The following is a 27,159-nucleotide window of genomic DNA, read 5'->3' as shown; positions in this document are numbered from 1 at the left end:
ATTTATAAAATTATATAAAATTTATATATTATCAGTTACTATAACTTTCTCTTATACTTGTTTCTTTTATTTCAATTCCAGTATAGTTAACATACACTGTTAAATCAGTTTCAGGTGTATAATATAGTGATTCAACAATTCTGTACATTACTTAGTACTCATCATGATGTGTACCCTCTAACCTCCTTCACCTATGCCCCCACCCACCTCCCCTCCGGTACCATCAGTTTGTTCTCTATAGTTAAGAGTCTGTTTCTTGGTTTGTTTCTCTTTTTTAGAAAAATCTTGTTCATTTGTTTCATGTCTTAAATGCCACATATGAGTTTTAGAAATCAAATGGTATTTGTCTTTCTCTGATTTATTTCACTTAGCATTATACTCTAGCTCCATCTGCGTTGTTACAAATGACAAGATTTTTTTTCTTTTTAATGACTGAATATTTCATTGTATGTGTTTGCGTGTGTGTGTGTGTGTGTGTGTGTATCTAGAAAGGGTTAGCATCCAAAATATATAAAGAACTTATATGACTCAATATTTCTTATACTTTTTCAATGTTGCCTCCCCACTTTTATACCTATTCACTCTGAGCAATTGCATGAACTGTATGTAATAAACAAAATTGCTTAAAGAAAAGAGGACGCTAGATGACTTAAATATCTATATGTGCAGTATCCTTCTGACCAATGTAGGAGGAAATACTAAACAGTCTTCAAAAGCATACATCATGGGGTGCCTGGGTGGCTCAGTGGGTTAAAGCCTCTGCCTTCGGCTCAGGTCATGATCCCAGGGTCCTGGGATAGAGCCCCGCATCGGGCTGTCCGCTCCACGGATAGCCTGCTTCCTCCTCTCTCTCTTTCTACCTGCCTCTCTGCCTACTTGTGATCTCTGTCTGTCAAATAAATAAATAAAATCTTAAAAAAAAAAAGCACACATCATAAAGGAAAAGTCTATTGATATTATTAAAAAATTGAGGATTTTATGTAGTGAAAGAGATTATAGATGCTTGAATGGGAGAAGACATTGTTTATAACTAACATGATGTTATATATCTTGAATATGCTAGTCATTCCTTTACTAAAGTGAAGAAAGCATCCAAAATAGAAAATGAGCAGATGACTATGAAAAAAGAATGAACAGAAAATTAAACCCCAAATCTCACTAGTCTATGAAGAGATTTCAGTGTTATTGTAATTTCATATAAATGCAAATTTAAATGAACTTGGGTGGGGGATGGGTTAAATAAGTGATGGGGATTTAAGGAGTGCACTGTAGTGATGAGCACTGGGTGTTGTACGGAAGTGTTGAATCACTACATTGTACAACTAATCTCATAGTACAGCATATATTAACTAACTGGAATTTAAATGAAAACTTAGGGAGAAGAAGAAACAAACAAACCAACCTTGTGCTTTCATTATACCATTCTTAGCCTAAGCCAGAGTGGAAAGAATTGTGATTGTATGGGTGTTGGGAATGGTCAGGTCTCTGGTGGAACTGTAGATGGGTGCAGCCATTCTGCAGAAAAGTGTGCTACTGTTTATTCATCAATTGCCTTCCTGAATACGCCTCAGAGTAATTTTTATACAGATCCTTTGGGGATTATGTATGTGTATGTTACTTGCAGCAAGTTATTTGTAGAAGTGAGCAGTTGGAAGCGCTTTGGATGTCCATTACAAGGGAGTAAAGAAGTAAAATGTGCCTGATGCTTGTCATGTTTCTCTGCAGTTAGAAGCAACTGATTTTGAAGTCCACATGTCAACACAGGCAGATCTTAAAAACACAGTGCTTAGTGAAAAAGCTGAGGAAGAATTAGCTATGTAACACACTAGTCTTTATAAAAACTGAAAATACAAACCTAAAAAACAATAATCTATGTTTTGAAAAAACTACATGCAAACATAAGATTAAATGTTTGCCCATACAGAGAAGTTGAAGAGTATAGGTTAGAAGGTAATAAATGATGATTTTTATAAAGGGCAAATAACCAATCCCTATACCAACCGTGATTTACACTGAACTTCAATGATCAAGAGCTACAAACCGAGAGAGAACTCCTTTGATGTTTCAATAACAAAACGTGGCACAAGCACAATCCCTAAATCAAATGACTGTGGATAGAGGATTATTTTATAGCTTCTATATAACAGAATGGAGCCTTAAGTATGGGGAATTAATTTTAAAAAGGGGGATTAAGAGTTATTCTCCTTGGTGGAATTGAAAACCAAACCATGGTTCAAGTATTCATAATCTATGTTTAAAAAAAACATGAAAAATATCACATATGTAACAGAAATCTCCAAAATTTATATTGTAAAATGTGCTGCTCAAAAGCCAATTGAGATACAGTTTCTGAGTGTGGGGTTTGAATTAATCATGTGCAGGAAGAGACAGCATGGATTTATAATTGATATGAAAGTGCAGTTCCCCAAATACAAATCTGAGCCAAGTGGAGTGATACCTCTATGTTGAACACACTGTAGTTAAAGTATGTTCTTAAACTTTCATGTGCCATTTGCACGAATAGTATTATTACCTAAGGAAAAGGAGGAGGAATGCTACCTCCATGAATATACAATATCCACTAATAGATATGAGAAGGCTAATATGATGGGAGAATGTTAATAATAATTTCTTGGTCACAGAAAAAAATAATTGAGTACCAAACAGCTTGTCTTATCCTGTCTAGGTATTCTACCTATGATGCTACTAAATTCATACTCATTTAGCTTTTAATTTAGAAGAATTAATGTTTTTATTGTTATTCCCGCCAACTAGAGGAATTAATAGTTGTCTCCTCACTTGAAATTTGTCTTTCTACTGATTTATGGAAATAATCAAAATATATAACGATATTCATTTGAGATCTGCAAACCAATTAGCAATATCCACTAGGGAATTTCTAGGTTTAAAGGACGTCTTGATGATGGAAACAACTACATCATTAAATAGTTGCTCTAGTATACTGTCCTTAATAAGTGTCAATTTGGACTTTATCAAGGCCAAAATACACCTGATTATGTGATCATCATATGTTAGAAAAACAAAAAGAATAATTACCCAATTCTGTGACTACAGGGAAATAAGAGCCTGTGCTGCAAATAGATAGATATGAAAATTCTCTTTTTGACCTAATGCACAATTTTTCTCTTCTGGTTTGACATGATACTTGAAAAAAATATGCTACTATGCCAATATAAGCCCGATCTCTTATAGAATTCTTATTGTTTTGTACTTGCTGATTTCAAACTAGAACAAAAGAACAAAGGACTTGGTTTAGGCTGTATGGACAGTATCATTCTCCCCTCAAGCTAGGATAAACATGGAGGTCTGAAAAACCAGTAGCAGAAAAGGAGATTCTAAGATCACTAGGATAGCTTTATGTTGTCCTTAGGATTTAAAAAACTAATATAATTGTATTCTTAAATCCTCGCCTCAAGTATGGATGAGGAGGGCAGAAAGAGGCTAAATTCTGAGAGTTAGGAAACACTGGTTTTACCAACTCTGACTTAAATATATGAATTTGTTTATTTTGAAGATGCTATCAATGTTAAAATGCTTTATTTAGAAGAGTCCTTTCTTTGAAAACATCAGAGAATGGCATCAACCTTTAAATATTTAAAAGTCATTATAGAATCATCTTCCACAGAATTAGTGTCCTTGCTGCAATATTTAGAATTATTCCAGCAGGAATTCAAGTACTAAAATGTTGTGACAAAATGACGATTTGATCTGCTTCAAAGTCTGTCTCTCTGCACGTCTGTCTCTGTGTGAGAGTGTCTCTCTCTCGCTTGCTCTCTGTGCATGTGGGCACAGGAGTCTGGGTCTCTGTGCTGACTGTCTCTGTGTTTGTCTCTCTCCTTCCTTCCCTCCTTCTCTCTCTCTCTTTTTGTGCATCTCGGCCTGTTTCTGCCTTCCTCTTTCATTAAAGCTGAGTTATGTGTTACGCTGCAGTTTGAATTACTATTCATAAAATTTAAGATGGTAGAGGCTTAAGCCATCTTCAGTCATTCACATTATTACACAGCCCCCCCCCCCCCCCCCCGCTGGATCCAATTCAGACAAACAGGGAAACAGTAGAGATTATGTGTATTTCAAGTACCTATTACTATATGTGAGGGTAAAATATTTCCTCTACTACCAACTATATAGTTTTCATATATTTCACTATTTTTGTTACTTTATTTAAGCCAAACATACATTTTATTTTGATTAAAATAATATGAGATATGGTTGCTTTAGATAACTTTGAAATAGAATACTGTTTGAATTCAAATGCTTTAAGAAAGTGACAACTTGTCAAAATATATTTCTGTATTTTAAATGTATTAACACACTTAAGAATTTTTAGAGCCAGTGATGGCTTGTGATAATGATTAGAAACAGCTCAGAATGCTGGAATAACTATTCATTAATCTCCAGAGCCACTGATGGAGAGATTAAGGGGGGGGAAGTATTGTACTATCTAATCTAGTTTTTGAAATCTCTAACTCACTGTCATGGGGGAAAATAATTTATACTAAGCATGCATTGTAAATATGGCATTTCATGCATTTTTAAAACCTCAACATTCATTCTTTTTACTTTGAAGAAAAACTCTGATAGGTATCCATATTTTATGACCAGCAACTATGGTTATAAGTTCTATTTTCAGTTTTAATTGAGGTCACAGGGAAAGTGAAGCTGCAGAATGTGAACATTTTCTTCAGAAAAATGGAGTTAAATGGTACCACCAAACTATGCTATTTAGGCAGCAAATCATGCATTTACCTAAAAAAATAAAAGGGGGGGCTGGGCAGGGAAATTCATTAAGAAAGTTCTGCACATACTTTGGGTCTCAGTGTGTTAGCTGGTATCAAAGTAGCCTTAAGCCCCAGGTGATGAAAGAAGAGTCCTCTTTTGCTGTCATTAGGATGGACAAGATACTGTCTGATCATAAACCTAGGTCTGGTCCTTGAATCTTAAAGTCTTCTGAATAATGCTAGATCTAAAGCCTTAGTGTAATGGTCATCTGAAAACAACTGTGTCTGACAAGATGCTCTGATCTTTTCTGTATAATGTTGATGATAATAATACCTTATAGTATTTTACAATATGCAAATATTTTATCTCTTACAAATGTAGCTCAACCAACCTCAGGGGCATAGATGTTATTTCTACCTGTAATTTTTCAGTGGAAAAAAACTAAAGTTGAGCATTAATTAATGGTAATGTAAATAGTAAATAATAAATGTAGTTTTGAATGTTGTTCATTTGATTCTAGGTACTTTGTCTCTTTGTTTCACTGGAGTTATCTCAAAGCATTATTTGAGTGGATCATTTTTTGAGATGTTTGGCCACAGAATATTTTTTTTAAAATACATGGTATTGAACGTTAAAACATCTTTGAAGTGGAGGTTGTAGCAATGTGGGAAAAATATTTTTTAATTACATGTGAAGAATCTGGGTTCAGGTTTTGGAATTTCCACTTAGGGATGGTGTGAATAGCATTAGACTATGGCTTTTCTAGTTTGTTTGTTTGTTTTAAATTGTGTTGTTAGTCACCATACTATACATCATTAGTTTTTAACATAATACTCTATGATTCATTGTTCATGGAAAACCCCCAGTGCTCTGCAGTCTGTGCCCTCCTTAATACCCATCACCAGGGTCACCCATCCCCTAACTGTCCCCCCAACCCCAACAAAACCCTCAGTTTGTTTCCCGGAGTCCACAGCCTCTCATGGTTCATCTCCCACTCTGGTTCCTCTTCCCCCTTTATTTTTCCTTCTCCTAATGTTCTCCATGTTATTTCTTTCTTATGTTCCACAAATAAGTGAAACCGTATGATAATTGACTTTATGTGTTTGACTTATTTCATTTAGCTTAATTTCCTCCAGTCTTGGTTTGTGTACTTATAAAATAATAATTTGCACTACTTATTTCCCAGGATCATTAGGAGATTCAAGAATAATATCTATTATTATAAGATAAAATGTCTATATCTTCAGACACTTGAAAAATAATCCACATAGAAAAGGGCCAGAAAAGTCAGAAAGTCTGAAGACCAGATCCCTTATCTTTGTTTGGCCCAAACACTGTCAAGTCATATGATTGAGAAGTCAAGGTTAAAACCTTGAAAAATGACTTTAAAGATACTGGAAAATTTCTTCTTTCTCCTCTCCCCGTGTCTTCCCCCTTTCTAAGCCACACAAAAATTATTTCATTTTAATTTTAAAGTGTCTATAGGAATCTCTTTTGATTTTTTTTTTTTTTTTTTAGATTCTTTTGATAATGGCTCTAGCTGACACTAATCTGATTTTCACCCAGAGTCCTGGGGATTTTTTTTTTTTTTTTTCATGCAGCTGCAGGTTTTGCTAAGAGTTTAACGTTCTGCAGCCTTCCCTGTACCCAAAGAGTACTCCCTTTGGCTTTTGGAGCAGGCCTCACTCCCTGCAAGTGTGGGAAATTACTGACTGACTGGTTGATGCTGGGCTACAGAGGCCCTTGCCTCATGGGAAACAGAACCTGTGATGCAATTTATGTTCTAGAGCTCCACTGGGATCAGGCTGAGGCTAGACTTCCCCTGAACCTACACCCTTCCCTCACTTCTCCCCTTTCCTGTTGCAGCTCCATTCACACCCTCACTGTTCCTGAGAATAAGCCCTCTAGACATCACAGGTGTAAGAATCTCTGTCTCAGACTCTTCTAGGGAAATTGACCTAAGCTTTGACCCCTGTTGCTTAATTCAAAACGTATAAAGTGACATTTTAGGTGGTTTTCAATGTGGATTAGAAGACCAAACTTTGGTAGGAAGTAAAACAGATTACTCAGGTGAAGGCAGACAGTATAAATTTGAGTGGAATGTCTGGTTTTTACTTCATACAACTTTGCAGAGGCTAAAGCAGGCTAAAGAGTTCCTAAGTTGTGTTGCTGAGATGAAAATACATCTTTATATTAATATAGAAACATGGGTCACTCAAGCCTCCTAAATAATAATTTTAGTTTTAAAGCAGAATTCCTATGTTTTAACTTCTCTTCCTTTTAAAATTATCACTTAAAGTGCATTCTCCTGTTTTTTTTTTTTTTTCTCTTCTCCCAGTTTTGACTTTTCTTGTCTTTATGCTCTAGTGTCTGGTAACGGTAGATATGGATGACCTTGTGCTCAGTGTAGAAATAGTTCATTTACGTACATATTACATTTTTTGGACTGGGAGCAATGATAGATGTTTGTCCACTATGATATTCTTTGCTAATGAGTCCCCACAGCAAACAGTATCCATTTTTGGAGGGAGTAGTATTATATATGTTTCTCTAATGGCAGTGATGCTACGTATTTAACAGTAAAAATAATATATTCATTCCTGACTTAATTTCCAAAATCTCAGACTACTTGTGACCATCCTTCCTGCTCTACCTGCACTTCTGCTCTCATTCCTTGGCTTTTCAGGCGATCCCCCTGGATGCCTACTAGCTACAAATGACCCGTCTATCAGACCTACTTATTCTCTCCAATATTTACCCCTCCTTTCTTTTATTCAGTCTGTGTAGGTTCACAGATACTCTCTGCCCAGGAAGTCCTCCTGGGAGGGCAGTGTGAATCAGAGTTCATGTCTTATCATAGGAGATGTTCACAAGGGAGTAAAATATTGAAAAAAAGGATAGACTGGCCAGGGAGCAAGATGGTGAGGGATGCTGGCTTTGCTCTTCATTGTTCCTTTGTGCTTTAATTTTCTTGGCATTTTCTATTTAATTATTCAATCTACGACAACATTCATGAGGTAAATATCATTGCCTCCATTTTAAGATAAGGAAACTTGGTTCAAAAGGCTTAAGTAATTTAAAATAGTGTTACCCAGATTCAAACCCCTATTTGTCTCCCTCAAAACAGACCCCTTTAACAGGTCTATTATAGGTAGAAACAGTTTATCAATTATATAGTTGACTCCCTAAATATTCCTGATTCAAATATTTGAGTTGCTTATTCTCTCTGACAAAGCGGGAAATAATAGCTGAAAAATATAGGCTTCAAACAAAAATTCCTTAGTTACCTCAAAAACCTCCCATGACTTTTTTTCCACATTTTTTTTTTTTTTGATTTTGATGTAGAGTTGGGGATGTGCTATGAAAGCTCCTGCTAATAATTTATCCACTTTCCAGAGTCTTTATCTACTCTGTAGATGTATTCACTGTCTCCTCCCACTTTAAATATATTTTTCTGTTTCTTAGGCCATTGTATAAAATTTTGTTCACCACAGGGCTTTAAAGAATCGTTTTTTTTTTTTTTATCATTTATTCCGATCATTTTTCAATGCCTTCATATTTTTAACTCTGTAAAGGTTAGCGTTATGAGGATAAATGAGAGTGGCTCTAAGAAAATAGAGATGTACTATACTCTCTCCACTCATTTGAAATCTTTCTGGCTCAGAGAGAAATACTTCCTGTTGTGTTCTTTTGTTAGTCAGCAGTTTTTTGATGGATACACGTTTCTTCAATCCATCTCATGAGAGAGTAAAAAAGTAGTTAGATCACAGATATCATAACTCCCTGTAAAGCCCTTAAAAAATAGATAATTAAAAATAAAATGCGGCTGTATTGAAAACAAGAAATATAGCAGTTATTGGATACAATAACGTGAAAATAAAACATTAAATTGTAATTGCTAGGGTGAGAAATAAGTCAGATTTTTCCTGGATAGGCAGAGAACATACACTGTGGAATCTGCTGTATAAGTTTTCTTCAATTAACCTCTCTCAAAGGAAATGATTCAAATGCTGATAAATCAAAGAACTTTGTAATTAAAGAATGGCAATTTATTGTTTTATAAGAATCAGTCTATGCTAACAATCAGACTTGCTTCAAACTTAATAAAACTACAGTGAAGGCAAAATTATGATATGAAGTCACTATGCAATTCAAACAGTAGTGTTTCCACAAGATGGAGCATATACTCTGACTGAATCCAGAACAAGATACTTAGCGAGATAATAATTTTATATGTATCTAAAATGGGGACCCAATTGGGACACCAACTCTGATGGCTTGTTTGAGAGGGCAATGAAAAATATGTAAAACACACTGTGTAGTGCTTAGTGAGAGAGAGAGAGAGAGAGAGTGTGTGTGTGTGTGTGTGTTAAGCCATTGCTATTATAATTATTTGGAAGTTTTATGATTGGAATAAAAATTCTGGTTTGTTCATGATCACTCGATATTTAGATATGAACTATTTTGTATACAAAGTAGTTATTTGGCCAGAAAGTTATTTTTAAAATATGATACTTCAAAATTCTTCTTTAAAGTGAAAGCCAAGGAATATTTTTTGTAGGACTGTTTCACTCTGATAGGAAAAAGTGTATGATTTGCAACCATCAAGAGATTGGAGCTGAAATGGGGTCTGTATTTCTCTAGTCAGTTATGGAGTAGTTTCACACCATTTCCTTCAAGGGTTATGAGCCTATCACATGTCCATTAATGCACCTACCAAAGACAAAACAAGGAATTATTTCCACAGTTCATTCAGATAATGGATGAAAACTCACAAGAATTTCCTGATGGAATATCAAGATTCTGCTGGGGGGGAAAAAAAGTTTTGATTTTGAACGTTTAGAAACCTAAAGGACATCAAAGTAACTGGTAATATAGGATTTTGTTAGTGTCTCAAGTTCTAAGATATGTGAACAAAGTATATAAGCTATGGTCGGTCAAGATGGAGATGGTTATTAAAAACTTGAAGAATCTTGTACACTTGAAGGTCTATTGCAGGTTTTCTTCCTTTGTTTAATACCATTTTTTTGGCTTCCCCTGTTACAGATCTATACAACCAAAACTCCAACTTATAAAGATCTAACAGTAGATCTTTATAAATATAAATCAAGCAAGTAAATATCTATCCACAGAACATCCCATTATATAGCTATAATCCAGCAAAAGCGTAATCCTATAGTTACACAAATTCTATAATTGAATTCACTGATTTCTATTTGACCAGACTCATACATTTCCAAATACCTCCAACATACCTGAAAAGATAATTGTCCATGTAGTTTTTCCTTTTATGAATAAGCATGGTAACATGAGTATATTGATTTTCTTTTTTGCAGTTAGAGATCAAGGAGTCTTTCCTTTTTTCATAACCTCAGTATCAGGCTCATTTTCTACTTGCTGTGTTTGTGTATATTCTCCTAGATTATTATGTGTTCACCTTATTGTAAATGAAATACACATGATGTTACTGTGTAGTAGTTGTTGCATTATACAGTATTGTAACAAACTCAAATGGCCACAGGAATAGTTCTGGGCCAAAACACAAACCTCCTACAGACAGTAACTTTCCTGGAGATCTTAGCACATGTGAGTTTGGTTGCTGAATTTTCATTGCTTTCGTGAACAATCTTTTGTGAACCTCCAGATCCCATCCTCTAAAAGAAGTAATCAGCAGGCTAGAATGACAGTGGCAGAAATCAGGAAGTAACATCTAACAAGGGCTTGCCCTAGTAACTGTTCTTGCTCCTAGAAAGGCAAGAGGTCCATGAATGAGTTCCCAAGTATGGGTCACGTTTATGTGTGAGACTCAACCAAAGCATCACAAAGGATCAGGGTAGAATTTTAAGTCCTTATTATCTGCTGAGCCTTCCTGTAACAGATGTTGCTGGAGAGGAATAAGTAGAGATGAAACACAATTAAGTTAAAATAGCACTCAAGTGAGAAAACGGGACTTTTTTTTTTTTTTTTGGTCTACTTGTGTAGGTGAAGATGCCTTTCTCCTTATCTTTTCATCTTTTTATTTTCTCTTCTTTAAAAATCCAACTCAATCATCAGTCTCCACTTGCTGCAGACTCCTTGCACCATTTGTTTTACCTTTCTCCCAATAAAATTCCTATCTTTTTATCACTAGAATCTTTACATTCTCAGGCAGAGTTCTAAAATCTTATAATTTGGATTATGTTTTTGGAAGTAAATATGTTTGAAAGTCTTGTCACACAGTTGCCTTGTAGAGATTACTTATGACAACAGATTGTCAGTTTCTAATGAGCTTAGAGCCATTTTAAAGTTGAAATTGTGAACAGTTCTTAGCATAATGCCTCTATTTAGTACATCAACTGGCTGGTGATATGAAATAACACTCCATTATACTGCATGCATTAATTGATATTTTTCTTTCCCTTTTCCAAGAATTATGTAAGTCTTACCCAGAAAATAAAACTTTGTAGCTAACATGGAAATCTTCATTCTTACAATTTGACTAGCTTTTTTTTTTAACAAGATAAAAATATTAATTTTCAAATAAGACAAAAATCAAAGTTTTTACTTTTCTATGTATATAAAGTAGAACCAACTTTTTATTGTTAGATACAATCTTTATAAATTGTGCTGGAACTAAGCAGATTTTACTTTAAAATTTTTTAAAAAAGTGTTAAAAAGAATAAATTGAATAGTTATGAAAGGACAAGTTATGTGTCAATGTCTCCTCATAATAAACGACAACATATGTAAAAATGTATCTTGTTACAAAATGCTGATCTCTTTATTACATAATGGCGGGAAGGACAGAGAAAACACAAGTGAACAGATTTATGAGTGAACAAAGTCTTGCGCCTCCACTGACTGACCAGAGAATTGAATAAAATATGTCTAAAAAAAAGGCCAATAGAACCCCACGTCAGGTCCCACACCTTCAAGACAGGACGAAAGGTGGATTTCAGTCCACAATCACCCTCTCAGACAAGTGTCCTTGTGCAGGATATAGCTTGTATGCATACTAAGGACATACGTGATGATATTTGTAGATCATCACTGCACATGTGTTAGGAGTTAAAGAATATCAGAAGTATTCCGTTCCTATCTTCACTTTCTAGCTTTATATTTATAAGCGTACATTCTAGGTAAAATGTGGGATAATCTTGATTGTATCATTCCTTTTTACCCATTCCAGCACTAGTATCACAAGCTTGAGAATTTGACTTACCCGGTATTGTTTTAAATTGCATTCTTTTGTGGACTGGCCCTAATATTTTGAACAAGCTTATTCTTTTTTCACCAAGTGAATTGTGATGCCCCTTTAGTTCTTCAAAATTTAACTTCATTTCTGATATATTCAGGAGAGTATCTTTTAGATGCTCTCAGATCATGAACTAAAAATTAGGATTCAGCTCTATAGAAAGTGGCACAAATTGCAAAATTCTATTGGCTTCGATTTTTAGTCCTTTATTTTATGACCTTATCTCCTTGTCTGATTTTGACTGTGGCTTACTAATCTCTCCTCGTTCCTTAGTTGGGTGTTGGCTGCAACTTACATTGTGACTGCTATGCAATATCTCCCTGCTACTTTGCCATTTATCAAGTTTAAATTAAGCAACTGATCTTAATCTTAATAGGAATTTTCTGTCTTCCTTGGGCTCACATATTACTTAACATTTATTTCTGAGACTACTCCATTTCTAACATTAGAGTAAACAGTTCATAGTAAACCATATTCTCTATTTTTCGCTAGTACTTGTGACTAGACAGAAACAATATATTACATCTCTTGATTCTCCCGAGTTAAGAAGCCTGTCATTCCATCATAAGATAGAATCTGACTAAAAAAAAAGATAGAATTTGATTAGTTTGAAAAATATGGTTATGCAGAAGTTCTGTTCTATTCTTCATGCTATTACAAAATCTCACAAGTTGGTTTTTCTTGACATATTTTTATATTTTTCTACTAAAAATTATGACAGATGGGTAAAGTGGTATCTATCTTGTTAAAAGAACAAGGTTCAGGATAAGAACTGTGTCATTGACTTCTGTATTTTCACCATTGCAAAGTTCCAACAGTAGAATAAGTGCTTAATAAATGTTATTGATTTCTTAGCTGTTTTCTAGATTATAGTCAGATCAGTTTCTTAGGTCTAAAAAGTAACAGCTAAAATTTTTGTGGAAATTCTTAAAAGAGAGTTTTACTTTATTTTTTTTTTAAAGACAACAATAAATGTGTTGCCCAAAAAAGCAAGCTGGACCATCTTTCAATCTTCTGCTGGCAATGTGCACACCCTATGTCATTTTTAAAAAACTCCGCCACCAAGTCAAAGCTATGCAGGGCCATACGGGGTGGAGCAGCCATGCCAAAGTACACAAATGCAGCAGGAAGTGCCAGGAAGTGCTCACTTTCTCCCAGCTGTTTCTGCAGCACCTGTAGCTCCTGCTGAGCTTCTGCCAAGGAGATCACGGCAAGGGCGGGGTGGTCTCACAGCAGCCAAGGAGGGGAGTGTACGTGGATGTACACTGAGGAACCTAAAATAGGAATCTTATCTTACCATACCTATAAATTCCCCCAGAAAACTCTTAGGTCTTAAATTCTAAATGAGATACACCTTTAGGTTCAGGCAAGGGTATGTTGTCCAAACTCAAAGTCATGTGTGCGCACACGCAAGAGTATATAATATTTTGGGAATACATATGTCATATTTTGATATAGGATTAGGAAACGTATTTTAAAAACTCAAACTATTTTCAGGCTTGTATTTGCATGTATAGTGTGTGGTAATGGAGAGGAGAATCCTTCTCAATCTTAAAGAATATGCAAAAGCATTCTTTAGGTAAACAAGTCAGTGTTTAGTTTGGAAACAGTATCTAATCTACAGGACTGAGCATAAGAATGTTTTATAATGTCTTGTTACAGGAAGAACAACATAAATGATTTAGGGGAAGGGTATGTGCAGGGTGACTGTGGATAGGAAGGGGCCAGGAATGAAGCACAAAGGGAGAAGTAAACTTACTTTGGGGTATAGCCTCCTGGCTAATTAGTACAGAGAGGATAATCTTAATGCCATGCTTCCCCCCCCCATCCCCCTTAAAACCATAGAAACAAAAACATTTGTCTTAATTTTAAAGATCAGTTTAATTTTAGCTACTGCTAGTTCTAAATGTGCATTTTCCCTGAATTCATTTCACTGACATTTTACTTCACTGCCTCATGTAGTTTAGAAGAAGGCTTGAAGACACTAAATGAGCTATCAAGCACTTTGGAATGCAACAAAAAAGCCAAGAAAAGCCCAGCAAATTACATTTAAACCTCAAGTCTATGGTGTGGGTCACTTTTTTAGGCTTGACTTGGTTTTTACATGCATTCTAATGGCGTGATTATTTTTTTACACAGGAATTGTAATATTTAATATTGTTATCACAACAAGGAATAAACAATTGCTTAAGGAAATGAGTGCTCCTCGTTCTCTTAGCTACAGTGCTGACTTAGTCATGCAGAACTAATTTCCTGGCGGTCTCTGAATGCACATAAAGCTACTCTGTAGCTGCCGCTGACAATGAACTAGTGACTGGAAAAAGGAATCTTAAACACAGTCACATCTCCTGACTGTTAAAATCCTGTTCACAAGGCACGCTGATCTAATACTCTGCACGACAGGAATAACATTAAAAAAAAAAAAATGGCTAAATAGTATACAAAGTTTCTCCTCTTCATTTTTTTGGGTGTTGCTAGGCAACTAAATCATTTTTACATATATTCCTCAAAGCATGAAAATTCTGTTTTTGGTATTTCTCTCCTATGAGTAATTAAATGTTGAAAAGTTTGCTAGATACAGGATTTTATAGTAAATATTTGTCATGACATCTTAAATGAGGCAATTGTTTACTTTCCAATGACCATTTTAAAGAAAGTCCTAAAATAATTTGAGTAGAGAATTGTATGGGGAGAATGTTAATATCTGCTACTTAAAAGGGACTACACCACTTTAAACAATTTGTAACCTAATTACAGTTGGCTGGCTTGCTAATTATTTATTGATTGGATGGATCAAGTGATCGGGTTTTGTTTAAAGCGTAAATATTAGAACCAAATTGATTCCTCAGATAGATTTTACTACTAAGCATGAATAAAGCTGAAAGTTGCATCATACACTTTCCCCATGTGGTTTTGCAAGGGACTAATTGTTTTGGTAATCTCGTGGGCATGTAGAAGGCTTTACTGCCCTCTAGTAGTTACAGGGTTTGTCAAATTCATTTGGGAAATGAATTGTGTTTAGGAATTTAGAGCAATCTGGAAGAAAAATGCCATCATATCTAAAAGTAAAGATAAATGTGTGAAAGTTAGAGGAAAGGTAAGATAAAATTTTTTCCAACTTTGTATTAATTGTTACCACAAAATTCAATTAGACTACCTTCTTAATGCATCCTTCTTAATCAAGCTTTATTGACCTTTTCGTCACAAATGATACCTTCTAATAAACATCAATTCTTTTGAAAGAGTTAAATTTGAAGACCTAGGTTATTTTACATATTAGAAGTCATGATATGGAATAAAAGTTGTTGGGGCTTTAAAAATATACAATTAAGTTGATTAATTGATTAAGTTGATTCAAAATACTTGAACATTTTTATCTGTTGAGTTGGTCATTAATTTGAAATGTAAATAAATAAACAATGCTTTCACTTAATTTAAAAATAATGGCCTCATTGACTTAATATTCTTACATTACTTCTTTTCAAATCATCAAAGCCTGGAAATTCAGAGTTAGAGGTAGACTTAATTTTATTTTGCCCAATAATTCATTTAGGAGGATTTTTGAATTTTCAAATGTTTGAAACTATTCAAATATACTTGTCATGAATGTCTAATTCTAGTCTGTAAGATTTATGTTTTAGACAGTTGGAGATTGCTTTTATGTGTTTCAGCTTATGACCTATTTCTGAAAATGTCTTTGGGAAAATTAAAGACATAGTTTCTATGTTGGGTAAGAAAGCTCAAAATAAATATTAACATGTCTCCTTACTGCTTATGTTATATAGCCCTCTTGGTCTTTATTTCTACCTGATCTGTCACAGAATGATTACTGTGTTTTTAGTTTTTCCATTCCAAATGCATTTCTCTCAATTTGTCATTTTTTCCCCTGCTGGTCTTCCAATCTATATTTTCTTGCTATATTATTTAACAGAGGCCTATACATGTTATATTTTCATTTTAAATTTAACCTTCATCAGTGTAAATGTTTGTTACATTTGTGCTTTTTATTTGAATCCTTTCCTAATGTTAATATTCCAATTTGCTTTATCTTTTAATGAGTTTTGCTCATCATTTTTCTTTAAAATTTTTTATATCACTTTGGCACTCTAATGAGCAGTTGTAGTGGACATCTGTTACTGTTCTGGTTTGCTGTTCTTTCCTTCCCTTTGTGAGAAAGCTTCCTGCTTTGCTCACAGAGGCTTACCTACTCTACCTTCTCTGCCACAGGGCTGGCTCTGTGACTCCCACACAGCAACTGGTTCAGAGAAGGATTTGTAGCTGTAATTGGGCCAATGAGAGTCCTTTCTTTCTCTGTGAATCACTCATTACTACTACCTTTTAGGTCTCTAGTTTTGGCTTATTTACATCTTGGTCACCACATGGAGAGAGCTCTCCAGTGAATGAAGTCAGAAGTGGCAAAGGAAGGGAAAGACGAAGAGCCCTTGTGTCCCAAAGCTGCTTTTGAGACACTGGATTCCATTCCATCTCAAACCAGTTGCATCGCTGTACTTCCCAATTGTCATTCAAAAAATGTAACACTGTCACATTAAAAAAAATCACTTACCTGTGATGATAGGCTGATATGCAGATTCTCCAATTACATGAGAGACCTTCTGTATGGTGAGATAATTTTTTGAAAGCAAAGTTATAAAACAATGTGAAGATGAATACTTTATTAATATGCCAATAAATTTTATATGTTAGATTTCTGCTACTAGAAGAAAAGAGTCCTGACTAAAATCGAAATATGCAGTTTTATATAATCTCAATCTGAGTCTGCTTATTAGAAATTAAAATCCTCTTTATGTATATTTATTAACAAACATTTGTTTTAATATCTTGTAATTATAATTTGTTTTCAGGGACACCTGGGTGGCTCAGTTGGTTAAGCAGCTGCCTTCGGCTCAGGTCATGATCCCAGCGTCCTGGGATCGAGTCCCACATCGGGCTCCTTGCTCCGCAGGGAGCCTGCTTCTCCCTCTGACTCTGCCTTCCACTCTGTCTGCCTGTGCTCGCTCTCTCTCTCTCTGAAAAATAAATAAATAAAATCTTTAAAAAAAAATAATTTGTTTTCAATATCTCTCAAGATATTTAAAACATTCAGATGATATGCTGTAGTGGTTAAGTGCAGTTTTTGGAAGTATTTTGCTTAGTTTCAATTTTGGCTTCTTGGCTGTGTGCAAATGGGCCTTCAGTTACCCATTTCTATACAATAAGGGGAATGATAATGCCTATATTTTAGGGTTCTTGTGAGAAATAAAATTACAGTTGACTCTTGAACAATGCTGAAGATAGGGGTACAAACACCCTGGGCAGTGGAAAATCCATATACAACTTTGGACTCCCCCAAAACTGAACTATTAATATCTTACTATTGACTGTAAGTCTTACCGGTAACATAGTCAATTGACACATATTTACTATATTACATGTCTTATCTACTGTTTTCTTACTATAAGACAATCTAGAGGAAAGAAAATGTTTTAAGATAATCACAAGGAGAGGGGCGCCTGCATGGCTCAGTGGATTAAGCCTCTGCCTCCAGCTCAGGTCATGGTCTTAGGGTCCTGGAATCGAGCCCTGTGTCGGGTTCGCTGCTCAGCAGGGAATCAGCTTTCTCCTCTCTCTCTATCTACCTCTCTACCTACTTGTGATCTGTCTCTCTCTCTCTCTGTCAAATAAATAAATAAAATCTTAAAAAAAATGAGGAGAAAATAAATTTATAATGTTGCATTGTATTTATTAATAATACAAACTTACGTCATCTGTTTATAGGATAAATTGTCAGTCAGTACCTACGATGTTATATGAATAATTAAAAATAGACCTCAAAAGTGAAAAGGTAATATGAAAAAGAAATGCATATTTACAGGCATTCGGAGACTTGTGCATTGATAATGAAGAAATAGCAATATGGTTGCTTTATTAAAGCCTAGTCTAATTGATCTGCTTGTATCAATGGTAGCCTACCCTAATGCATGAATTATTATAAAATTTTTATATGCAGTATTAGTCATATTTATTACCCAGTATTGGAAACATTATTATACTAAAGAAATCACTTTCCTTGATAGTCTGATAGGCAGATTCTCTAGTTATATGAGAGACAAACCGTATGGTAAGGTAATTCTTTGAAAGCAAAGTTATAAAACAGTAAGAAGATGAATAAATTATTACTTTTACATTAAATATCACTCATTTTATCCCTAAATAAGAATAGCCTACACTTTGCCACAAGTCTTGCACATGATTCTACATGATGAATACTTAGGAAATTACTCTTCATTAAGTGGAAAGGAATTATCATAAGGTCTTCATCTGTGTCCTCTTCACGTTGAGTAGGTCGAGGAGGAAGGGGAGGGATTGGTCTTGCTGTGTCAGGGGCAGCAGAAGTAGCAGATTGAAGTGGTAGAGCAGGTAGGGGAGGCAGGAAAGGAAGGCACATTCTGTCTTTTTCTGAAAACTTGTTAACTTCGATTTGGCTTTTTTGATTTGAATTTCTCTAAAATGTTTCTATACCATACTAACGACATCCTGTACAATATTTGGACATCATTTTCTCCATCCGGAATTTGTTTTAGGTTTGATGGCTTTCGTGGCTTTTTTCTATAACAATGATGGCATCTTCAATAGTATAATCCTTCCTGACTTTCATAATGTTTTTCTCCATCACAGTTCTCTTTCGTAACATTGATAATCCTTTCCATAGAATACTGTGTGTAATGAGCATTAAACACCTTTTTGATCCCTGGCTTATAGACTAAATTAGAGATATTGTGGTTGGGGACAGGTAGGCCACTTTGATACCTTTGATACTGAACTCGTAGGGTTCTGGGTGGCCAGGGGTACTGTCCAATATCAAAAGAACTTCAAAATGCTGTTGCTTAATGGTGAAGTGCTTACGGACCTCAGGGACAAAGCGTTGATGGAACCAGTTCAGATAAACTGTTTTTATTGTTCAGGCTTTCTTATTGTACAATGGAAAATTGGCCAGTGTTTATCTTTTCCTTCAAGCCTGGGAGGTTAGCAGCTTTGTAGATGAGCATAAACTTGATCTCACTTGCACAAAACAGTAGAGTTAGCCTATTCCTTCCTGCCTTAAATCTTGGTGCTTGCTGCATTTCCCTACTAATAAATGTCCTTTGTAGCATTCCTGGCCCCTCCAATAGGGTACTTTTATCTGCATTAAAAAATATTTTAGTCAGAGATATCCTTTCTTCTCAGTGATTTTCTTAATGCTGCTTTTTGGTGGGAGAAGTTATTTCTTATGTTTTCCTATTTTTTTTTTTTTTAAAGCCAGTCCACTTTCCAAAATTATCAAACCATCCTTTGCTGGCATTCAGTTCTCCAGCTTAGATCTTTTACCTTCTTGCTTCTTTTTGAATCAAAGGAGAATCAATAGGTCTGCCTTTCTTGTAGCAATCCTGTGCTTACATAAAAGTTAGATTTTTAATGTGAGATAGTGCAAGGTTTTCAGGCCTGCTGTCATAGCAACAATGATGGCTTCATAAATTTTCTTTTTGTTTTATACAATGGTCCTTATGCTGGATTTATTTTTCTTGAAATGGTGGGCAACTACAGCAACAGACCTCAACCTATGGTACACATTAAGCAATTCAGCCTTTTCGTGTAACGACGTGACTTTTCTCTGCTTCCTGGGAATCACTAGTGACACTTTGTATGGGTCCCATGATGTTTTTCAAGTTTTAAGCAATTGCACTAAACATGATGAAAAAATACACAAGAGCCATGAGAAAGAGCTTTTTACTGTGATACACAATTTACTGAGAAGATGAACTGCTCACAAGGAAATAATTAGCATAACACGGTATTTTAGGCAAAAACTTGTAACACTTGGGCTCACTGCCAAAGTGACAAGAGATAGCTATGAAATTATGGTAATACAGTATACACTATAGTTAATTGTATGCGGTTATTTAATATTGCATCTTTTTTTTTTTTTCTTAATTTGACAGAGATCACAAGTAGGCAGAGAGGCAGGTGGGGGAGGGGGGCAGGAAGCAGGCTCCCCACTGAGCAGAGAGCCAGATGCAAGGATTGATCCCAGGACCCTGAGATCATTACCTGAGCTGAAGGCAGAGGTTTAATCCATTGAGCCACCGAGGTGCCCCTTAATATTGCATCTTTCTTTACATTTCTCTTGACTGTAAATGGTGCCATGTATGGTTTGTGTTTGCTTAAGTTTGGATATATTTTAACTTTTATAGTGGATTTGTGTATATGTCATGATAATAAATGATAAAATAGACTAGTATTTACATACAATATATATTCATAACATACCTTCCTTTTTCTTAATTTTCTCAGTATTTCTGTTCTATTCGTATATCTGTCAGTTTTTTCAAATTGTTACAATTCTTCAAATATTTTTCAGTATTTTAATTTTTGAAAACCAACATTTAAACTTATTCTTCTCAAACTATTAAAAAAAAAAAAAAAAGAAAAAGGAAAGCTTCCAAATTCATTCCATCAGGCCGGTGTTATACTGATTCCAAAACCAGAAAAAGACTACAAAAAAGAGAACTTTACTCTGAACATAGATGCAAAAATCCTCAACAAAATATTAGCAAGTTAAATCTGAGATTACCTTAAAAAATATTCACCATGATCAAGTGGGATTTATTCCTGGAATACACAGGTGGTTAAATTCTGACAAATCTATCAGTGTGACATATCAGATCAACAAGAGAAAGAAAAAAAAATGTAATCATTTCAGTAGATGTAGAAAAAGATTTGACAAAGGACACATTCACTCATGATAAAAACCCTCAATAAAGTAGCTTTACAAGATACATATCTCAAGGCAGTAAAGACCATAAATGAAAAACCCACAACTAGATCATTCTCAAAAGGGAGAAATGGAGCTTTTCCCCTAGGATCAAAAACAAGACTGGAATATCCACTTTCACCACATTTTTCCATTTTATTTTATTTCTTTTCAGTGTTCCAGCATTCATCGTTTTTATTCAACATAGTACTGGCAGTTTTAGCCACGGCAATCTTACAAGAAAAAAATAAAAGGCATCCAAACTGGTAAGGAAGTATTTGCAAATGACATGATAGTATATATAGAAAACCCTAAAGACTCCACTAAGAAGCTACTAGAACTGATAAATGAATTCAATAAGGTTACAGGACACAAAATCAAATACAGAAATTGGTTACATTTCTATACATTAATAATGAGGGAGCGTAAGGAGAAATTAAACAATTCCATTTATATGTGCATGAAAAATAATAAGATGCCTAGGAATAAACCTAACCAAAGAGGTGAAAAATCTGTACTCTAAGAGCTATAAGATATTGAGAGAAATTGAAGATGACACAAATGGAAAGATACCCCAGGCTCATAGATGAGAAAAACAAATATTATAAATTATAAATTTATAATTTATAATATAGAGTATATTATATAGTTCAATTATATAATATAGAGTATATTATAAATATACTCTCCACAGCAGTCTACAGCTTAAATGCAATCCCTACCAAAATACCAACAGCACTTTTCACAGAATTAGAGCAAATAATCCTAAAATTTGTATGGAACCACAAAAGGTGCTGAATAACCAATGCAATCTTGAAAAAGAACAAAACTGCTAGTATCACAATCCCAGATTTCAAGATACACTATGAAACTGTAGTAATGAAAACATTATGGTACTGGCACAAAAATAGACATATAGATCAATGGTACAGAATAGAAAACCCAGAAATAGACTCACAATTATATGGTCAATTAATCTCTGACAAAGGAGGCATGAATATGCAACGGGAAGAAGACAGTCCTTTTAACAAATGGTGTTGGGAAAACTGGACAGCTATATGTTGAAGAAGCATATTAGACCACTTTCTTATACTATAATAAACTCAAAATGGATTAAGGACCTAAATGTAAGATCTGAAACCACAAAAATCCTAGAAGAAAAACAGACAGTAATTTCTTCGACATTGACCATAGCAACGTCTTTCTAGATATGTGTTCTGAGGCAAGGGCAATAAAAGCAAAAATAAATGATTGGGACTACATCGAAATAAAAAGCTTCTGTGCAGTGAGGGCAAGAATCAATAAAACTAAAGGCAGCCTACTGGGAGAAGATATTTGCAAATGACATATCTGATTAAGGATTAGCATCTAAAATGTATAAAAAACTACTCAATACACCCAAAACAAATAATCCAATTTAAAAATGGGCAAAATACCTGAACAGACATTACTCTAAAGAAAACAGAGATGTACAACAGATACATGAAAAGAAGCTCAATATCACTCACCATTTAAGGAAGTGGAAATTAAAATCACAAAGAGATATCACTTCATACCTGTGAGAATAGCTAAAATAAAAAAAAAAAAAACAAGTGTGATGAGGATTTGGAGATAAAGGAACCCTTGTGCACTGTTGGTGACAATGGAAACTGGTGCAGCTTCTGTGGAAAACAGTTTGGGGTTCCTCAGAAGATTAAAAATAGAATTACCATGTTATCTAGTAATTTCATTACTGGATATTTACACAAATAATACAAGATGCTAATACAAAAAGATATATACTGTCCTGTGTTTATTGCACCATTATTTACAATAGCCAAATTATAGAAGTAGCCTAAATATTGATTGATGTATGAATAGATAGGTAATGATTACACACACACACACACACACACACCCACACTGGACTATTAGCCATAAAAGAGAATGGAATCTTTTCATATACAGCAACATGGATGGATGGATCTAAAGGATAGAATGCTGAGTGAAGTAAGTCGGTCAGTGGAAGACAAATACCATATAATTTCACTCATATGTGAAATATAAGAAACAAATGAACAGCAGCAAAAAAGATAAACCAAAGAACACTCTTAATAATAAGAACAAACTGAGGGTTACCAGAAGAAAGGTGGGTAGGCGGATGGGTGAAATAGGAGAGGGGGCTTAAGAGTACACTCAACAGGATGAGCACTGAGTAATGGAGAGAATTGTTGAATCACTATATTGTACACCTGAAAATAACATTATATACTGGATTAAAATAAAAAAAATTTATTTAAATGGACCTGTGCAGTTCAAACCTGTGTTGTTCAAGGGTCAACTTTATATGTAATCTTAATAAGAATTGAGATATGCAAAATGCTTAGAAAATAGTGAGACATATATATGCTAATGTTTTTATTTTAATTTTCCTTATCAATGAATTAAGTAGATTATCTCTGATAAAGAGATATTTTCTCCATTTAAAAAAAAACAATGGCTTATTTTTAAAGCCTCTCTAGTTCTATGAAAACCTAGTCATGGGTTAAATTTGTTTCTTTCCTATAATATTCAGAAGACAATGATCTGCAGAGTGATTTTCTTTCACAGGATTTTTTTTTTTTTTAGGATTATACTTATACTTATTACTTCTGTTTGTTTGTCTTCCTTCCTCAGCAGCACTGTAAATCATGGGTTGGGTCTCCATTCCCTGCCCTCCTCTTTTATCATCTATTTAACTTTCATCTCTATTTCATTTTCCCTGGATTCTTAGGAAGCTTTTTCATTTTGTCACTCATTTCTCTCCAGTGTTGATTCTCCTTTATAAGGACTCTTACTGGGAACGTAATTCTGATATTTTAGATACTTTTCATTTGTTTTCTGTCTTTATTGGAACTCATTTTTACTTCTATACCCTGAGTCACTCAGTCCATTGTTTTTTAATCTAATCTTTAATCTCGTGTGTCACAGTAGCTACATCTTGTATTTGTATTAAAGCTGTACAAAGTAGATGCTTTCTAAATGTTTAGTTTCCTAGAAAAAAAGAAAGCATAAGAATGTATAATTTGTCTGTCAATCTTTAGAGAAATTCTCCCTTTCTCTTACATTACAAAATATTCTCTCCCTTTCTTGGTTGTTGCTAATGATTTATTCATCCTAAACTAGAATAATTCTGTATCAGATTGATGTTTACCAACAGAGAAGATGTGAATTCTTTTGCATGCACATTAGTGTTTGGCCTGGCATGGGCAGGGTCCTTCTTTGCAGTTTTCAACCACACTGTCTAGTTGTACACCCACTCAACAAATATCCATGACCTTGCAGCATTTGCATAAAACATCTTTAGTGACTGGAAAGGAAATTTGTCCTGCTCCCATTGACTGGTTATCTCTGTGGAGAAAAATGTATTTCTGCATAATAAAATGTAATTGGCTCTTCTTCTTTGTCCAAGAGGAATACATTAAAACACCACAACTTAAGTAAACTGTATCCAGGACACTCTCAGACTTTACTTCTAATACCACCTAATACCAAAAGAAGACAACCCCTTGTCTGATAGGCTTACTTAATTGGTGAATTAGTAAAACCCTAGGAGTTTTCTCTCTAAATCAATGGGGGGATGAAGGTACCTATGATAACTGGGTAGTATGAGAAGTGGCAGCATCACTGTGTGATTAGGGAACAGAAGAGTGGACTCCTCTCAGAAATTTCCACTGAGTAAGGAGTGAATATGAAGTTCTTGAATTGATAATCTCTGAGATTTTGTACTGGTGGATCATTTTTCTAAAAATTTTTTATTTGACAGAGAGATTACAGGTAGGCAAAGAGGCAGGCAGAAGGAGAAGGGGAGGCAGGCTCCCCACTGAGCAGAGAGCCCCCTGTGGGGCTTGATCCCAGGACCCTGAGATCATGACATGGGCTGAGGGCAGAGGCTTAACCAACTTAGCCCCTGCAGTGGTGAATCTTAAGAGAGTTGGGGTCAAGCAATCCTAACAGGATTCAAGTTTGATCCTGTAAATCTAGTTGTTCAGTCAATGCATCCATTGACCAATATTAACTTTTTCACTATGATTTCTTGTTGAAAGTATGTTAACTAATGTTCTGATATTCCAGTGTCATTTTGATTTCTTTGAAATTTGTGACTCTTTGTGGCTCTTCATATTAATAGTTAATTGCTGTTTTATAATAAAATTATATTATACACAAACATTTTAATAGGCTTCCTGTTCTAACAATGAATCAGATAAATTAATCTGAAAAGGCTGTTGTTATAAAATATAAATAGACCCCCAGAAAAAATTCATCATAAATATTTTAATTGACCTTTTGAGTGTCCCAGAAGCTAAGCAAAACTCTGAGTCTTAAAAACAACAACAGTGGGACGCCTGGGTGGCTCAGTGGGTTAAAGCCTCTGCCTTCGGCTTGGGTCATGATCTCGGGTCTTGGGATTGAGCCCCGCATCCAGCTCTCTGCTTGCCAGGGAGCCTGCTTCCCCATTTCTCTCTCTGCCTGCCTCTCTGCCTACTTGTGATCTCTGTCTGTCAACAAAACAAAACAAAACAAAACAAAAAACAAAAACCCCAAAACAACAACAACAACACCCCATATAAACCAAAATAATAGTGATTGAATGCCTAAACTGACCCTAAGGCCATTCTGGAGGATTTCCAGTTTGATAACTAAGGGGTTTGGTTTTCAAGTCTTCTTTGAGAGACAAAACAAAACTTTGTTTGATTGTATAGAAGGTGATGGGAGGGAAATAAAACCTTAAAACACTAGGAATTTACCACTGGTAGCACAGCAAGACTTTTCTATATTTCTGCTTAACTCTAGATCAGAAAAAATATTTTACCTATGAAATTATAACCTAAATTATAATTATAGCCTAAGTCTCAAATTCTTTGGATTGTGAATTTACACTACTTGTGTAGGCCAGAAAGCAACAAGCTGAGAAATATATGCCAAGTCAAGAAGCATCTGGTAAAAGCAAATGTGAAGATGTTCTATAGGAATGTAAAGACAACTCAATTCTTAAAAAATATCCATAGAGAAGTTTTTATTTAAGATTAATTTAAGAATTTCTATTCTAGTAATGGTGAACTGTGCTATTTATACTAATGCTTTGGTAAGGATAAATGGAAAAGTGGAATACATACTGATCAAACCTAGACATAAACTAGGTATTGCTATGGCCATAACTTCATGAAGGCATGGGAGAAGACCAAGATAGTGAGGAAATACTGGGTCAATATCCAAGAGAGTCTAGAGACCCAGGGACATGAGCACGTCTTTTGGTTCTGCTGTTATCCTGGAGACATTTGACCATTTTGAAAGAGACTGGACTGATAATCTGAAAATTTGGGAAGCAATTCTGACAACCCCATATTGCTAGGAGTTAGATGTTAAAGTGAAGGAACTGCCAAGTGATATGTTAATGAATATACTTTCTGTGAGTGGAGACAGAGGTTGTATCCTAGGAATAAGGGTGAACCAGAACTAGAAATAATCTAACATAGATTATAGTTTAGCTTTATATTCTCTCAGTCCTTGAATTGGATCCCTCAGGGACCTGGCAAATGCAAAGCCAATTCTCTGTGAAATAAAATAACATTATTCTGGGCCTGAAATTATTTCTGTAACTTTTATATACAATATCCACCACTCAATCAAAACTAACCAGACACATCAAGAAATAAGACAATGTGATTCTAAACCATAACAAACAATAGATAATTGGAACAGAACCACAGGGGATCCAGATAATGAAGTTTTTACAAAAAGACATTAAACTAATTGTGCTTAATATGCACAAATGAAATACAAACAACATTGAGATTTTCAGCAGATAATTAGAGAGTATTATAAAAACCAAATAGAAATTCTATAACTGAAAAACACAACAACCAAAATTAAGAGAGAACATGGTGTCTTTAATGTGAACACTTGACCGACCCTCCAACATGTGTCCTCTCAGACAAGGTAATGTTCTAGGATTGTAGTAAATTCCGTTTTGTTTTGTTTTTTAATGTGCACAACCTTTTGTGCACTGACCCCAGGTGTTTTGTTTTTGGTTTTAGTTTTTTAAATTCAATCTCATTTGCAATGTATCTTATCTAAATTGATTAATTTTATTATGCATGTGTGCATAGCTATATAACTATATTTCCATACCCAATGTATATGTTCTTCAATACTTAGTATATATATATTTACTTGTTTTTTCATCCTTTGTGTAAGTGGTCATCTAAGTGGCATTTAAATTATACCCCACACTGAATCAATCCATCTTGAGTATTTTAATGCAAAGTTGGAAGAAAAAGTAGGCACTGTATCTTAAGCACAGTAGCCATCTGTATCTTAAATTTGAATATTTTTTAATTCATTCAATCATCAAACTTTTAGCAACTGTTTTCTTCTT

This window comes from Mustela erminea, chromosome 4 (assembly GCF_009829155.1).
Source record: "Mustela erminea isolate mMusErm1 chromosome 4, mMusErm1.Pri, whole genome shotgun sequence".
Lineage (NCBI taxonomy): Eukaryota > Metazoa > Chordata > Mammalia > Carnivora > Mustelidae > Mustela > Mustela erminea.
Note: the sequence above shows the minus strand (reverse complement) of the source record.